The sequence below is a fragment of the Macaca mulatta genome, chromosome 9, assembly GCF_049350105.2.
Source record: "Macaca mulatta isolate MMU2019108-1 chromosome 9, T2T-MMU8v2.0, whole genome shotgun sequence".
Taxonomy (NCBI): domain Eukaryota; kingdom Metazoa; phylum Chordata; class Mammalia; order Primates; family Cercopithecidae; genus Macaca; species Macaca mulatta.
The window spans coordinates 144,519,767-144,536,945 of NC_133414.1; positions in this window are offsets into that span (position 1 = coordinate 144,519,767).

Below are 17,179 nucleotides of genomic sequence, written 5' to 3' on the forward strand. Positions count from 1 at the left end.
CTGGGGGAGGGGCCTGGAGGAGGGGTCTTCTGGGGGAGGGGCCCTTGGGGAGCCAACCCTAGTCAGTATGAGGTCCTGGGAGCAAAGGGGGGTGTGCGGCAGGGGGAGTTGGGGCCTCAGCAGGGCTGCCCGGGCTGGTCCTGGGCCCCTCTTGCTCTGGGTCTCCCCTGCTCTGAGTCCAGCCTCCCGAGCATCCTACCTGGTAAGATGTCATTGCTCAGAACGGAGCCACCCCGGCCGTCTTCCCAGGGTTTGTCATGGAGAGGGCTCTGGCCCTTTAGCCTTCAAAAGGTCTTCGGGGTTGGAGGGTGTGTGTGGCCCCAGCAGCCGCTGTGCCGGGGGCCCAGGGCAGCTCCTCCGGGAGCAGGGAAGGCACCACCAGCCCCGCAGGGTCACCAGCATCCCGTCTCCGCCAGGGCTGCCGTCCCTCCTCTGCAGAGGCCAGCTGTCATCGTGTTCGACAGGGACCAGGCCATGTGGGAGGACACGGGGTGGCAGGTGCAGGGAGCACCGTCTGTTTTCTGTCACTCACTGGTCCCGGCCTGAGCCCCAATCCCTACCTCTGAGGGTCTCACTTCCAACCCACTCCAGGCAGAGCTGGAAGCAGGGGCTGGCGTGGGTGCTGGGGTGGATGCAGGGCCTGTCGTGGCCTGGGGCGGCAGAGGTGGGGTGGACGCAGTGGGGGCGTGGCCTGGGGCGGCAGAGGTGGGGTGGACGCAGTGGGGGCGTGGCCTGGGGCGGCAGAGCTGGGGTGGACGCAGTGGGGGCGTGGCCTGGGGCGGCAGAGCTGGGGTGGACGCAGTGGGGGCGTGGCCTGGGGCGGCAGAGCTGGGGTGGACACAGTGGGGGCGTGGCCTGGGGTGCTGCTCTGCAGCCCTCTTCCTCTTCTTCCTCTTCGTCTTCTTCTTCTTCCTCCTGTTGCTGTAGGTCCTGCCCCAGGTGGCCCCATTTCTGCTGGTCCCATCTCCCGGAGGCCCTGCCCACAACCCCCTGCCCACCTTCTAGGGGGACCCTGGAGTGGCCCCGGAGAGGGAGTCAAGGCCTGTGTGGGGCTCCGGGGACTGGAGTCCTGGCCTGACTTCTGGGGACAGAGCCTAGGTCGCCCTGGGCTCCAGCTCTGTGGCCTGGCTGTGTGGGCTGGGCCAGGGCCTCTGCGTCGCCTCCTTGCCTGGGTTTCCCACAGCGCAGGCCCCGCAGCCCTGGCCTTGCTGGGTGGTGGTGGGATGGCTGGGGAGGGGTCCTCACTGGGAGTGCTCACTTTGCATTACAGCTGGGGAGGCTGAGACCTGGGGGACCACGGCTGACTCCTGGACCCCAAAGCCCGGGACCCTTCCAAATCCTGGCTGGACGGCCCCGTGGCTGGGAGCCCAGCCAGTGCTTCCCTTTTCAGCAAGGGTTTTCTGTTTCTTTGATGATAAAATAACCCCTGGTGGTGGTTTAAAAAAAAAGAAAAGCAAAATAAAGAAAAACAAAAAAACAAAATTAGAATCTCCCGCAGTCTCCACCCTGTGGCCTTTTGTGTATTCCTTCCTGGGTGAGTTTTCTGGGCATTAACAGATGTTTGCTCTGCAGACCTGGCCTTGTGCCACCCTGGAAGCTGTGCCCAGCTCACCCTTCCGTGGCTTCCTGTGGCCGGGGGCTCCCTCCCCTTCCTGCCCTAGGTCTAAGGTGCCAACAGCTGCCTGTGGTCAGGGGGCATCTCCTCATGGACGCTGAGGGAGGAGCCGTGGCAGGGCTGGGCTCTCCCGCTGGGCACCCTGCACCCAGCAGTCCCCGCCCCACCCCCAGCCATGGGAAGGGTGCGCTCTGGAGAGGCCGATGCAGATGGGGCCCTGCCCTGGCCTGAGGGTGCCGTCATCTGCTCAGGAGGGTTAAGCTCCTTTGTGCCCCAAGGAGCTTCAAGCTGCTCAATACCCAGCTGGAAGTAGGGGCTGCAGCTGGGGGGGCTGCACCGCTCTGACCCCAGATGGACTTCCTGCTCCCTGCCCAGCTTCTCTGCGTGGGGAGGTCAGGTCAGCGGCCCTCCTGCTCGGCCTTCAGGGCCACCGCCCCTGGGCTCCGGCTGAGGCTGTCCCAGGGCCAGTCTCCCTTCCTGCCCCCACCCTGTGGAGGAGGCCTCACCAGCCAGCCTCTGCCCCAGCAGTTATTTTTAGCCCCAGCCCCGCCTGCTGCTACCACGGGCCTTTTCTCCGCAGAGAGAGGCGGGTGAGGCCTGAGGGCCTCACCCAGGGCAGCCAGTTCCCTGATCACGAAGGGAGGCAGGAGAGCTTCTCTGTGCGGGCACCGCTGACCCCTTGAAGGGGCAGAGCAGTGGGGGTTTCCTTCCCTCCTGGGTGTGGCTGCAGGGCCGGGGCTGAAGGAGCCTGAGGGGCTTGCCCTAGGAGCCCCATAGCCAGGCAGGGGTCAGTGTCCACAGCTGGAGGGGCTGGAGAGGTGAAAGAGACGGCCCCAAGGGATCTGGGAGGACCAGGAGTGGGCCCAGTGCTCAACCCACCGCCAGGCAGGGACAAGGCCTGAGAGATGAGGGGGTGGTGGGGGTGACCCTTGGAGGGCAGAGGGTGCCAGGATGGGGAGATGAACAGGGCAGTGGGGTGACCCATGGAGGCCCACAGAGAGCAGAGGGGCATGAGGACGGGGAGACGGAGGCCTGTGGGGGCTGAGGGGTCCTGGGGGAGGATTCTGGGGAGCCACGCAGTGGGTGCGGTCAGCATGGCTGGGAGACAGGGGTCCAGTGGAAGCTGCCACCGCGGCTGGAGCTGCGGGGCTCTCTGTGGGAGCCGGGAGCTGGGTGCAGAACTGTGTCGAGGCTGCCTGAGGCCTGGCAGCCCGGCTGGAGGGGACGTCTCCGACATGGAGGAGAGGGCTTTGGGGTCTGCTTTGGGGAAGAAAATCTAGGCAGGTCACCGAGGCTCTGCTCAAGCCAACGCCTGTCGCCTGTCACCGAGGTGTGGGTGTCTGTCCTTCTCCCAGCCGTCCGTCCCCCTCCCTCCTGGCCCTGCTCCAGCCCCCGGCCCCCATGGGAGCCCAAGAGACGACAGTCTCGGCAGGCGGCACAGGCTGGCGCAGACTGCACGCCACAGGCCGCAAGGGATGTTTTCAGGGACCAGCTGCGGTGAAGATCATCCAGCCCTTGGGACCCCAATCTGTTTGGAGCAGTTTCAAGCATGAATTTCCCCGAATGGTGGTTTGCTACAAAGAGAACAGTCCCAATGATTTATTTGAGGTGTTCACTCTATGATTTTGGGGTGAGGGTTCGTGACAGAGACAAGCAACAGGAGTCTGGGAAGCCTTCGGGGGAGGCGGAAAACAAATCTTTCTGAAAAAACAGTTTTCTTTGACACATACCTCACATATACTATTCCTCCCCTTCCAGTGGACACATCCATGGCTTTCAGCGTATTACAGACGTGCAGCCTCCCCACGGGCCCTTTTAGAACATTTTTCTCACCTCAGAAACCCTACAGCTCTCAGCCATCACCCTCCTCCCCAGGCCTCAGCAGTCCCTCATCTGCTTCCGTCTCTGGGGACTTCCCTGTTCTGTGTTCCGTGTGACATGCGGTTGTGTGAGATACGATTGTGTGTAACACACGTTCCGTGTGACATGTGGTTGTGTGAGATACGATTGTGTGTAACACGTGCTCTGTATGACGTGCGGTTCTGTGTGAGATACAGTTGCATGTAACACACGTTCCGTGTGACATGTGGTTGTGTGAGATACGATTGTGTGTAACACGTGCTCTGTATGACGTGCGGTTCTGTGGGAGATACAGTTGTGTGTAACACACGTTCCGTGTGACATGCGGTTGTGTGAGATACGATTGTGTGTAACGTGCTCTGTATGACGTGCGGTTCTGTGGGAGATACAGTTGCGTGTAACACACGTTCTGTGTGATGTGCGGTTGTGTGAGATACGATTGTGTGTAACACGTGCTCTGTATGACATGCGGTTCTGTGTGAGATACAGTTGCGTGTAACACACGTTCCGTGTGACATGTGGTTGTGTGAGATACGATTGTGTGTAACACGTGCTCTGTATGACGTGTGGTTCTGTGGGAGATACAGTTGTGTGTAACACACGTTCCGTGTGACATGTGGTTGTGTGAGATACAGTTGTGTGTAACACACGTTCCGTGTGACATGTGGTTGTGTGAGATACAGTTGTGTGTAACACACGTTCTGTGTGACATGTGGTTGTGTGAGATACGATTGTGTGTAACACGTGCTCTGTATGACGTGCGGTTCTGTGTGAGATACAGTTGCGTGTAACACACGTTCCGTGTGACATGTGGTTGTGTGAGATACGATTGTGTGTAACACGTGCTCTGTATGACGTGCGGTTCTGTGGGAGATACAGTTGTGTGTAACACACGTTCCGTGTGACATGTGGTTGTGTGAGATACGATTGTGTGTAACACGTGCTCTGTATGACGTGCGGTTCTGTGGGAGATACAGTTGTGTGTAACACACGTTCCGTGTGACATGTGGTTGTGTGAGATACGATTGTGTGTAACACGTGCTCTGTATGACGTGCGGTTCTGTGGGAGATACAGTTGTGTGTAACACACGTTCTGTGTGACATGTGGTTGTGTGAGATACGATTGTGTGTAACACGTGCTCTGTATGACGTGCGGTTCTGTGTGAGATACAGTTGCGTGTAACACACGTTCTGTGTGATGTGCGGTTGTGTGAGATACGATTGTGTGTAACATGAGCTCTGCATGACGTGCGGTTGTGTGGGAGATACAGTTGCGTGTAACACACGTTCTGTGTGACATGGTTGTGTGAGATATGATTGTGTGTGAGATATGATTGTGTGTAACATGAGCTCTGTGTGACGTGCGGTTCTGTGTGAGATACAGTTGCGTGTAACACACGTTCTGTGTGACATGCAGTTGTGTGTGATTTATGATTGTGTGTAACATGCATTCCGTGTAGTCTGCGTGACATGTGGTTGTGATACACCATTGTATGTAACATGTGTTCCGTGTGACATGTGGTTGTGTGAGATACGATTGTGTATAACATGCGCTCTGCATGACGTGTGGTTGTGTGTGAGATACAGTTGTGTGTAACACACGTTCTGTGTGACATGGTTGTGTGTGATTTATGATTGTAGCATGCATTCCGTGTGGTCCGTGTGACATGCGGTTGCGATACACCATTATATGTAACATGTTCCGTGTGACGTGTGGTTGTGTGTGGCACACAGTTGTGTGTAGCATGTGTTCTGGCAGGCAGTCGTGTGTGGTGTGTGTGGCTTCCCTCACCAAGCACAGTGCTTTCATGATGCCCCATGTTGGAGCGTGCCTGTGCCCCACTCCTTTCTATGCTGAATGATGCTCCCCACGTGGGTGAACACACAGTGTTTGTCCATCTGTCAGTCTGCGGACATGTGGGCTGTCTCTGCCTTTTGGCTGCTGTGCATAAAACTGCTGTGAACTTGCGTGCAGTCTCTGTGTGGCTGTGTTTTTGCTTCTCTCAGGCTCAGCCCTGGGGTGGAGCCACTGGGTCCTGTGGGTCATGATCACGTGTGTCATCTTCAGGAAGGTGCCAGGTGGTGCTCTGCGGTCCTAGGCAAGTGGATGTGGTCCAGCTGCCAGCTCCAGCCTGAAGAGCAGGTGCTGAGTGAGGTGCTGAGCTTCCTGGTGTCTCGGGAGACCCCTGCTCCACCCTGGTAGGCCACCACCCGACCCACCAGAGCATCTGTGGAGAGGACAGTGCACATGGTGGGGACTCCAAATGGGACACACACAGCCCCCAGGGGAGGCTTGGCTCGGGCACCCAGGCGGCCAGGGTGTCTCTAACCAGTGGCTGCCCAGGGGATGAGTAGGGCTCTGCCACCCCATCAGAACTTGTCCCTCTGTGGCTGGCGAGATCAGCAAGGGCTTGAGGCCCATTCTCGCAGCCTGTCCGCTGCCTGGGGTGGCCGGGCATTCAGTGGTGGGGTCCCGGAAGCCCTGGAGCCGAGGCAGGCGTGCTCTGACGGGCTTGAGCTGGGCCACCCTGGAGGCCCCACTTGTGTTTGTGTTTCCCCCTCACCTGCTCCCTGGACAAGCCCTCTGCATTTGAGGGCCTGTTTGTCTCCCCAAGGCATCTCTGGATGGGCACGAGCACACAGGGACCCAGCATGTGGGTTCTGCACCATCTAGCACTGTCCGTACAGGCCCTGGCATGTCCTCCTGGCCTGTAATTTTGTTCTGCATGGCTTGGTTTTTGCAGGAAGGGGGGCACAGTATTCCTTTCTCATCCAGTAAAATGGATTTTGCAAATGTTCTGAGCTGTCACATTGGAGAGAATGAAGCCCCTGCTGATTGGCACATTTTCCTGTAACCACTCTAGGCTGAGTTCTAAAGGAAGCCTCTGCCTTTCTGTCTCATATTGCGCACTTTTTCCCTGAAATGTTTAATGTGTTAAATTCCAGCTTCACACACATTAGCTCTAAAGTCGACTAATCATTGAGCTTGATTGTCGAACTGAATTTGGCTCTGAGATTTAATAAACTGTCAAACTCTACGTAAGGCAGACACTATCGCTGATTCTACACAAGAAAATGTCTTTCTTTCTCTTGGGATTTGTGGCCGAGTCCATCTTTATGGAGAGTAGAAATCGTTTTACCCACCAGGGCAATATATAGAATGTTAGGCAGCTGTTGAATATTGATGTGGAAACTCAAAATACTTTGTCTCTTTCCAGAAATGAGCTTTTTGGTTTAATTACTCTGAATCTAATGACTGTGAAAAAAACAAAACACAACACGTATGTGTTCAGAACCAAAAACATTGAGGTTAAGGAAGAATTTCAGATCCTCAAAACTAGGAATGGAGCATGCTGGGCCTGTCATGGAGTGGGGCTGCTTGCTGATACTGACACACGTGTGCGACCGTGTACCCATGTGTGCATGCATGTGCCTTGTGGCGGCTGTGTACCCATGTGTGCGTGTGCATGTGCTGTGTGGATGCTGTGTACCCACACGTGTGCGTGTTTGTGCAGTGTGGATGCTGTGTACCCACACGTGTGCGTGCGTGTGCCATGTGGATGCTGAATTGCACTTTCAATGACATGACTGTTCCTTCCTTGCAGGCCACCTCCAGAGGTGTTCACTGCCGGTGGCTGTACCTGGCCATAGAGCTGGGGGCTGTGGTGCCCCAGGCGACCCACCCTGTTCCGGGCCACAGAGGCCAATGCTGCTCCCCTGTTCCGGCAGGTGTGGGCTGCATGTCTGCTGGCAAGGGGCTCGGCTGGGCTGAGCCGGGGCCAGCTGTCCCTAGAGCATCTGCTCCTGGTGGGGAGGGGGCACTTTGACAACACGGGGATAATTTTTTTCATAATTAATAGGTTTTTTAAAAGTGAATATACTTTATTTTGTAGAGCAGTTTTTGGTTTACAGAGCAGGGAGCAGGGAGCACAGCACATTCCCTGCGACCCCACCCACAGTGCCCTTATGCTTGTCATTTGTATCAGCACGGGTGCCAGTCCACACAGCAGGAGGTGAGTGGCAAGCAGGCAAAGCATTACCACCTGAGCACCGCCTCCTGTCTGGTCAGTGGCAGCGTTAGCTTCTCATATGAGCATGAGCCCTATCGTGAACTGCCCATGCCAGGGAGCTAGACTCCGAGCTCATCATGAGAATCTAATGCCTGATTATCTGAGGTGGGCCAGTTTCATCCCCAGTCATCCCCCCGGCCTCTGGTCTACGGGAAAATGTCGTTCATAAAGCCGATCCCTGTGCCGAAAAGGTTGGGGACCACGGCTGCAGTTCCATCAGTTTTGACACATGCCTGACGGACGCCGTGTGTCCGTCGCAGTATCGTATGGCATCACTTCACTGCCCTGGAAATCCCTGTGCGCTACCATTCGTGATCGATTTACTTGGACAAAAACACATATGGCCACCAAGGAAAATAGCCACAGTGAAGCAGATGTCAAAATATCAACAAAGCAGATGTGTGGGGTGGCAGTGGCTGCATTCCACATCACACTGGATAACAAAACCCAGCGTCTGGCAGCCCCTGATGTTTAGAGGTGGAGGTGAGTACAGACAAGTTGGAAAAATCTGCAACAACTGCAGAGTGATACAAACACACCTGTGTTTTCTATTAGAGATAAAGCCCTGGGATGGCTGACGTTCCTCATGGAAGGAAATGCCAGATTTCAGTTAGAGCTCAGTAAAATAGAGATGTTGCTTTTTCTTGTTCAAGTTCACAGACCCCATGAATGACGGGGCCCTGCTCTAGGAAAGCACAGAAAGCTTGTGCATCAGAGGAATATATGCCCACATGGATTGAAAATGTGTTTTCAAAACAAGGTATGTTGTTTGCAAAATCTCCACCATTACAAATAGCCACATAGGCTTCTGACGGCTCTATGTGCACAGCCAATTCTGAGTGAATTCAATTATTTCACATTGACAGGAAACAGGTTAATTAGGAGAAGTTGATTAGGCTTTGCAAAAGGAGATGTAATCAATGCTCAACCACACACCAGGCACGACGGCTGCATTTCAATGTCTTCCCATGACTGAGTTACTGCCTGAGAGCTGGGAGATAGCAGGGGAGCAACAGCGTGCCGGTGCCTGGGGCGTCCAGCACGTGGCAGGGGGCACTGCTGGCCCAAAAAGTTAGTTCAGGTGTGCCACGATCACCATCATCATCATCATCATCACGCCATCACTATCACTGTCATCATCACCACCACGATCACCATCATCACAATCATCATCATCATTGTCATCACCCCACCACTATCAATGTCATCATCATCACATTCATCATCATCACATCACAATCACCACAATCATCACATCACTGTCACAATCATCATCATCATCACAATCATCATCATCATCCCATCATCACTATCACTGTCATCATCACCACCATTATCACCATCATCTTCATCTCATCACCATCACTCCACCATCATCACCTCATCATCACCATTACACCACCATCACTGTCATCACTGTTACCATCACCATCACCACCACCATCATCTTCGTCTCATCTTCACCACCACCATCTTCATTATCCTCACACCGTTGCCATCATTTTTGTCATTATTGCTGTTGTCATCACACTCCTCACAGCTTCCTCATGCATGCCTGCGTGCAAGGCTCCCTGGAAGGTGCTGGGCTGCTGAGGCGTGTTTCTGGAGGAACAGCTGTGAGCTCACATCACAAACAAGCCATGCGAAGCAGATGTGGGCCTGGCCTGGCTCCTGTCTCGCAAGCCCCCTGCCTTGGGAAATGGGGACTGTGTGGATGAATACACAGGCTCAGTGGAGAGGAGAATGCTGCCTTTGGAGAGGTAGGAGGGCTCCAGGCGGATTTCGAGGACAGGGAGCCTCAGCAGTGTGGCCCTGGCACTCCACCAGCCCTCGGAGTGTACCCTGGTGGGCTCCAGTCCAGGCTGGAGCAGCTGCACAGGGTCCCTGCTCACTCCTCATCCCTGGGCACTCTCAGATGTGCTCTCCTGCCCTTGCCCACTCATCCCATTTTCTGCCCCAATTGTTTCAACTCCTTCCTCCAAGGACCACAGATGTCCCCTTCCCTCTGCGTGGGTCCCAGAATTTGGGGCCAGTCAGGCCTTAGCTCAGAGCAGGCACCCTGACCACCCATCAATCCCAGCACCAGATGCAGGAGGGAAGCAGAGCCAGAAGGCAGGGTGGCCTGTCCAGCGCCCGAGGGAAAGTCCAGCTCCATCAGGCCAGGCTTCAAATGTCAACCTGCATCCAGCAGCTCAGCCTCTAAGTGTCCCCATCCCTTCCATGGTGGCCACTACCCTCTCCACAATGGAGCCTGGCTCCAGGCCGTTGGGGCAGTGACAGCAGGGTGTGCTGGAGAACCCCCATGAGAAGGACAGGGGTCAGCGGACCTCCCCACGGTGACCTTTTATAGTCCCCATTCCAAGCCCATCCTCCCTCCCTAATGTCTGGGCCTCCCAGCACAGCCCGTGCCCCACCAAGAGCCCCAGAGGCAGCCCCGGTGCTCTGTCCCTGCAGCCTGGTCAGTGTGGGGCCGCATGGACCCTCCCTCTGCACAGCCAGTGCATGCCTCTGGGTGCTCCCACCTGCCGGCCCTACCTGGCCTCCGTTCGAGTGGGGAGGCCCTGGGACCACACCTCAGGGTGCCTGGGAAGGCAGAGGTGGGCCTTGGGACTCAGTCCCTCATCTGGCCCTGCCGGGGCCCAGGACAGCACCCTGCCCAGGAGATCAGGCTCCAGTGTTGACCCCTTGCCCTGGCTCATCGGCTCCTCCTGGCTGTGCCGGGATTCCTGGCTCTTGGTGCCCATCCACCCCTCCTCCCCAGCAAGCCAGGCTGCAGGCCCCACCTTCTCCCCAGCTCCTTCCTTCCTCCTGTGGCCCATGCTATCTCTAGGAGAGCAAGGGGTTCAGGAAGGGATTCTGCCTGTGGGCACTGCTGACATGGGCAGGCAGGGGCAGGGTGGGCTGCACTTCCTCCCATCTCAGGACCCGGCAGGGGTGGCACAGCCAAGTTGCAGGGAGTCTGGTGGGATTGAGCCGCCCTGCCCCCATCGTGCCTCTCAGGGCCTGTCCCCCGCCCACCCGAGCCCTCCACTGGGCGTCTCTTCTGAATCCAGTCCATGCCCACTGGCTGCCCGTGCCCCAGGGTGGGCTTTGCACTGGAGCTGCACCCAGGCTCTGCAAAGCCACCATGGTGACAGCGTTTCCAGGGAAACCACAGCAGGCTGCCAGGCAAGTGCAGGCGGGGGACACCCAGGTGGGAGGTGTGTGTCTGTGTGTGAGGGAGCACAGGAGGGTGTGGGGCGTGTTTGTGGGTTGTGTGTCAGTGTGGTGGTGTGCATGTGGGGTGCCCTTGAGAGCTTGTGTGTTTGTAGGTCATTGTGGGGCACATGCCTGAGGGTCCCGGGTCTGTGTCTGAGACAGCTCAGTGTGTGTGTGCATGTGTGAGCACATACATGTCAGTGTGTGTGAGTGTGGGGGTCTGTGTGCGTCTATGTGTGATGTGTGCACATGCGCCTGTGTGTTGGGGTGCATGTTTGCACGTGTGTGTCAGTGAGCGTTGGGGTGTCTGTGTCTATATGTGCGTGTGTTGGGGTGCCTGTGTCTGTGTGTGCGTGTGTTGGGGTGCCTGTGTCTGTGTGTGCATGTTGGGGTGCCTGTGTCTGTGTGTGCGTGTGTTGGGGTGCCTGTGTCTGTGTGTGCGTGTGTTGGGGTGCCTGTGTCTGTGTGTGCGTGTGTTGGGGTGCCTGTGTCTGTGTGTGCGTGTGTTGGGGTGCCTGTGTCTGTGTGTGCGTGTGTTGGGGTGCCTGTGTCTGTGTGTGCGTGTTGGGGTGCCTGTGTCTGTGTGTGCGTGTGTTGGGGTGCCTGTGTCTGTGTGTGCGTGTGTTGGGGTGCCTGTGTCTGTGTGTGCGTGTGTTGGGATGTCTGTGTATCTGTGTATGTGTGCACACATGTGTCTGCATATGTATGTGTGGAGGTGTCGTTGTGTCTCTGCATGCATGTGTGTGCACATGCGTGTCAGCGTGTGTGCACGTTGGGGTGTCACATATGTGTCCTGAGTGTGTTTCTGTGGGCCTGAGGGTCCCCAGTGGGCAACTTTGTCTACCTAGAACCAAGCAGCTGTGTCCCCAGCAACACTGCCGCTCCCCTCAGCCCACCCCCCAGGAGCTTGCAGGCCACGCGGGCTGAGCGCAGACTTGTTGCGGAGTGTGAGGGTGCCGTGATCCTCTGAAGCCGGCAGGCCTGGTGGGGTCCCAGGAAGGAAGATGGTGCCTTCAGATCATGGGATGTTCCTTGAAGCTTTGTGTCCACCTCACCACTGCGCCCCACCCCTGCTCAGCCTCCTCCTGTGGCTCAATAGCACCCCCTCCCCAGGGGCTCCTCCTCCCCATCATTCTTGTCCGCTGAGGTCCCTGGGCCCCCAGCAGCTCAGGCTGGCCATCTAGGAGGTGCAGGCCCCGGGACTGGACCCAGCTGGGCAGGGCCTGAGGTTCACTCTGAGGCCTGGGGCACCAGCCCCTCGGAGGCACCTAGGACAGAATTGTCCTCAGGGCTAGGCTGTGGGGCACAGCTGTTCCCGGTAGCCCCCCAACACCCCATCTGTCCACACAGGCTCAGCATCTCTTGCCTGCCTAGCTTCGGGCCCCAAGGGCCCCTCCCCATAGGGTCTGAATGGCCCAAGGCAGGGCGAAGTCTCACTTTGCCTGGAAATCTGTGAGGCTCCAAGGACCCTGAGCCTGCACATCATTCATTCATTCATTCATTCATTCACTCTACCATCAGCTCCTGTGGAGCTCTTGGCTGAGTTCCAGGCCCCAGGGAATCAAGACAGTCCAGGACAGGCCCTGGGTCATCTCCCCCGCTCTCTCAGTCCCCTGGTTCATCACAGAGGCCAGTGCCTTTGTTGGAGTGAGCAGCTGTGAGGGGCAGTTCGGGCATGAAAGAAGGAACCAGCCCACTTTGGAGCATCAGGGAGGACTTCCTGGAAGAGGCCACGTCTAAGCTGATGCTCACAGAGCTGAGAGCGAGCTTGGCGGGCTGCCACTGGGGAAGGAGCAACTTTCTGGACAGGAAGTGCGGAGTGCACGTCCTAAGGCAGAGAGGGACGCAGCGGGGAGCTCCTCTCTGAGACAGGGTCCCATGCCAGGCAGTGTGAGAAGTGGGGGAGGCTGCAGGCCATGGTGGTGGGCCCAGAGTGAGTGCCCAGCAGGGACAGCCTGGGGGGCCTGGCAGGGGCTGTCCCAGACAGGTCTGCAGCATGGACCATGGCAGAGCCCCAGGAGGCTCCTCAGTGATGCAGGGTGGGGGCAGGCTGTGGAGGCCACAGGTGGGATGGAGCAGGTGCAGTGGCCCACCAGCCACCCAGACAGCAGGGGGCCCCTCCTGCCCGTGCCGCGCACAGGCTAGGTCTGGGTGAGGGTGGTATGGAGGACAGAACGAGTCAAGCCCAGGTAGTTATGGAGCGTGTTTAGTGCACAGTCACTTCGTGTTCACCCTGTGACAGCCCGGTCCCCAGGAGAAGCAGCCCAGGGGGCTCCCACCCTGCAGGCCCAGGGGAGGGCACCCAGCAGGGAGGCCAGATCAGGAGGGGCTCAGCTCCCACAGGTCCGGGCACCGCCAGCAGAGCCCCCAAGGGACCTGGATGCCCTAGCCCCAAGGGCAGGGGAGCAGCCACCCGACAACAGGGCTGGGGCGCTCCGAGGGGCCTGCAGTGCTGGAGTTGCAGATACAGCACCCCCAGGGATGCTCTGGGGCAGCCTTTTAGGCAGCAGATGTGGCCACCACCCTGTGCCCAGCAAAGGCTGCCAAGCCCACCCGCCCTCAGCAGGAAGGGGGTCAGGACCTGGCCCGAGTGAGAGGGACGAGGAGAGAAGAGAGCAGGCAATGACTGCAACAGACCCAGTAGCCTTCGTCCCACCTGGCCAGCATTGGCCACTCCCCTGCCCTCCCCATACCCCACGACCCCAGGGACAGGCCTGACGTGGATGGAGTCCCCAGAGATGCATATTTACAAGTTTGATCCAGTGGATAGATTTTCCTCTTTGCTAATTGGAACATGTCTACTGTGGCTGCCTTAATAGGCAGATGAAAGAAGAATCAAAACAAGCAGAATGTACCCAGTTAACATTTCAAGCAAGAATGCTTTCCCCTTTAAGCTAATACTGGACTGAAGACAGAAAGGATGTCAGCTCGAAGCTGACGAGAATGAGTAGCTTTGCAGTGCCCCCCGCCGGGTGGGTCTGGAGCAGAGTGCAGGCTGCAGCCCCTGCCCTCACCCCCTTCGGCCCTGTGCTGGCCACGTGGGCGACCACGGGCACCCTCCTTACACCTGGGATGCATTTGTCTGCAGGTGCCCGCCAGCTCCTCCTTTCAAGCCTCACGGAATTGAAACAAGCTGCGGGAATCGATTCTCCGGCCGAAAGTCTTCTCCAGTAAAGGAGCTTCCCAGGCTCCATTTCACAGGAGCACCGGCTGGGGGAAGACAGGGAGGAGGGCCTTCATTATGCAGTCGTTGTGGAGTCTTGTTAAGCACTGATTCCACCTGCTTGAGAAGCCGACTTTTTTTTTTTTTTTTTTTTTGAAACAGAGTCTTGCTCTGTTGCCCAGGCTGGAGTGTAGTGGTGCAATCTTGGCTCACTGCAACCTCTGCCTCTGAGGTTCAAGCAATTCTCCTGCCTCAGCCTCTGGAGTTGCTGAGATTACAGGAATGTGCCACCATGCTCAGCTAAATTTTTTTGTACTTTTAGTAGAGATAGGGTTTCACCACGTTAGCCAGGATGGTCTCGATCTCCTGACCTCGTGATCTGCCCGTCTTGGCCTCCCAAAGTGCTGGGATTACAGGCGTGAACCACTGCGCCCGGCCCAGAAGTCAACCTTTCTTTGGTTCTGGAAGCAACAGCAGAGCGATGACTTTGGTGGTGGAGACTGGTCTTTGTTCAAATAAAAATCACCACCCTGGACACTAGGCCAGGCATAACAGCCCACAAAGCCAGGTGGTGGCCGACCTGCAAGGCTGTGGCCCTGGAGCCGCAGCTTCTCCCAGGGAGGGCGCCTGGCAGCGCCTGCAAGGATGGAGACCCCGGCAGTGCCGTGTCTAGGTCCGTGTCCCGTGCTGAGGGTGCACTGGGTGAAGTGGGAGGCGGGCCCTGGTCTGCGCTGCCCACAGGTATGGTCTCTTGACCACATGAAGCTCTGTTGGCCCCAGCTGACTGTTCCCATCCTCGAGACCTGCGGCAGCCTGAGAAGGTCCTCGGTGGTCACCCTTGTCTGTTCCTCCTGCTAAAATGAAATACCTCAGAGGGGGCAATTTGTAACCGGAATTTCATTGCTAGGTTCTGGAGGCTGGGACACCCAGGACCAATGCCCCACCAGATTCAGTGTCTGGTGAGGGTGGCTGTCTGCTCTCTGCTCCCAGGACAGTGACTTCTTGCTGCATCCTCACCCAGTGGCAGGGACGGGAGGGTGGGGAAAGGCAACCAGGACCCCCAAACCTCTTATGAGGCTACTGGTCCCATTCACATCCTCCTCATCTCCCAAAGCCCTCCAGTGATGCCATCGCCTTAGGGCTTAAGTTCTAACAAATGAATCTGGGGGTGACACCAACATTCAGACCATAGCAGCAGCTGTGATGGCTACTTTTGTGTCAGCTCGACCAGGCCACAGTCCTCAGCTATTTGGTCAAACACCAGTGTAGACGTTGCTGTGAGCGTGTTTCTTGGATGAGATTAATATTTCAATCAGGAGACACTGGGTAGAGCAGAGTACTGACCATATTATAGCCTCATCCAGGCAGTCCAAGGCCTTAAGAGAAAAAGACAGTGGTCCCCGAGGAAGAGGAAGTCCCGCCTCTGGGCAGCAGCCCCTGGAGGAAGAGGAAGTCTCGCCTCCGGCGGCCTTCAAACATGAGCAGCAACAGCCAGTGTCCCTGGGTCTCCAGCGGTCTGCAGGTGTCAGACGAGCAGCTGCCACAACCACATAAGCCAATTCCTTAAAATAAATCTCTCTTGCACGGTCTCCCTATGTATATATTTACGTTTTATATATATACACACTATATACATGTATACTATGTATTCACACTATGTATACACATTATACATACATATACTGTGTATAGAATATATAGGTATGCAATATGCACACATTGTATACACTATGTATGCACACTCTATATAATCTGTATGTACACTATATATACACTATATACACACTGTATATATCTGTATGCACACTATATTACACACATATACATACTCTATATTAATGTATACTATATACACACTATGTATACACATGCTATCTCTATAATATATACACACCATATCTGTACACATATATACTCTCCATATGCACACTACACATACACTATATATATACACAGTATAGTCCATATGTGCACACTATACACACAGTATATATAGTCCATATGTGTACACTATACACACACAGTATAGTCCTTATGTGTACACTATATGTACACACAGTATATATAGTCCATATGTGTACACTACATACACACACAGTATATATAGTCCATATGTGTACACTACATACACACACAGTATATATAGTCCATATGTGTACACTACATACATACACAGTATATCTAGTCCATATGTGTACACTACATATGCACACAGTATATCTAGTCCATATGTGTACACTACATATGCACACAGTATATATAGTCCATATGTGTACACTACATATGCACACAGTATATCTAGTCCATATGTGTACACTACATACGCACACAGTATATATAATCCATATGTGTACACTACATACGCACACAGTATATATAGTTCATATGTGTACACTACATACACACACAGTATATACAGTCCATATGTGTACACTACATACACACACAGTATATACAGTCCATATGTGTACACTACATACACACACAGTATATATAGTCCATATGTGTACACTACATACACACACAGTATATATAGTCCATATGTGTACACTACATACACACACAGTATATATAGTCCATATGTGTACACTACATACACACACAGTATATATAGTCCATATGTGTACACTACATACACACACAGTATATATAGTCCATATGTGTACACTACATACACACACAGGATATATAGTCCATATGTGTACACTACATACACACAGTATATATAGTCCATATGTGTACACTACATACACACACAGTATATATACTCCATATGTGTACACTATATACACACACAGTATATCTAGTCCATATGTGTACACTACATACATACACAGTATATATAGTCCATATGTGTACACTATATACACACACAGCATAGTCCATATGTGTACACTACATACACACACAGTATATATAGTCCATATGTGTACACTATATACACACACAGCATAGTCCATATGTGTACACTATATACACACACAGTATATATAGTCCATATGTGTACACTACATACTTACACAGTATATATAGTCCATATGTGTACACTACATACACACACAGTATATATAGTTCATATATGTACACTACATACACACACAGTATATACAGTCCATATGTGTACACTACATACACACACAGTATATATAGTCCATATGTGTACACTACATACATACACAGTATATATAGTCCATATGTGTACACTACATATGCACACAGTATATATAGTCCATATGTGTACACTACATACATACACAGTATATATAGTCCATA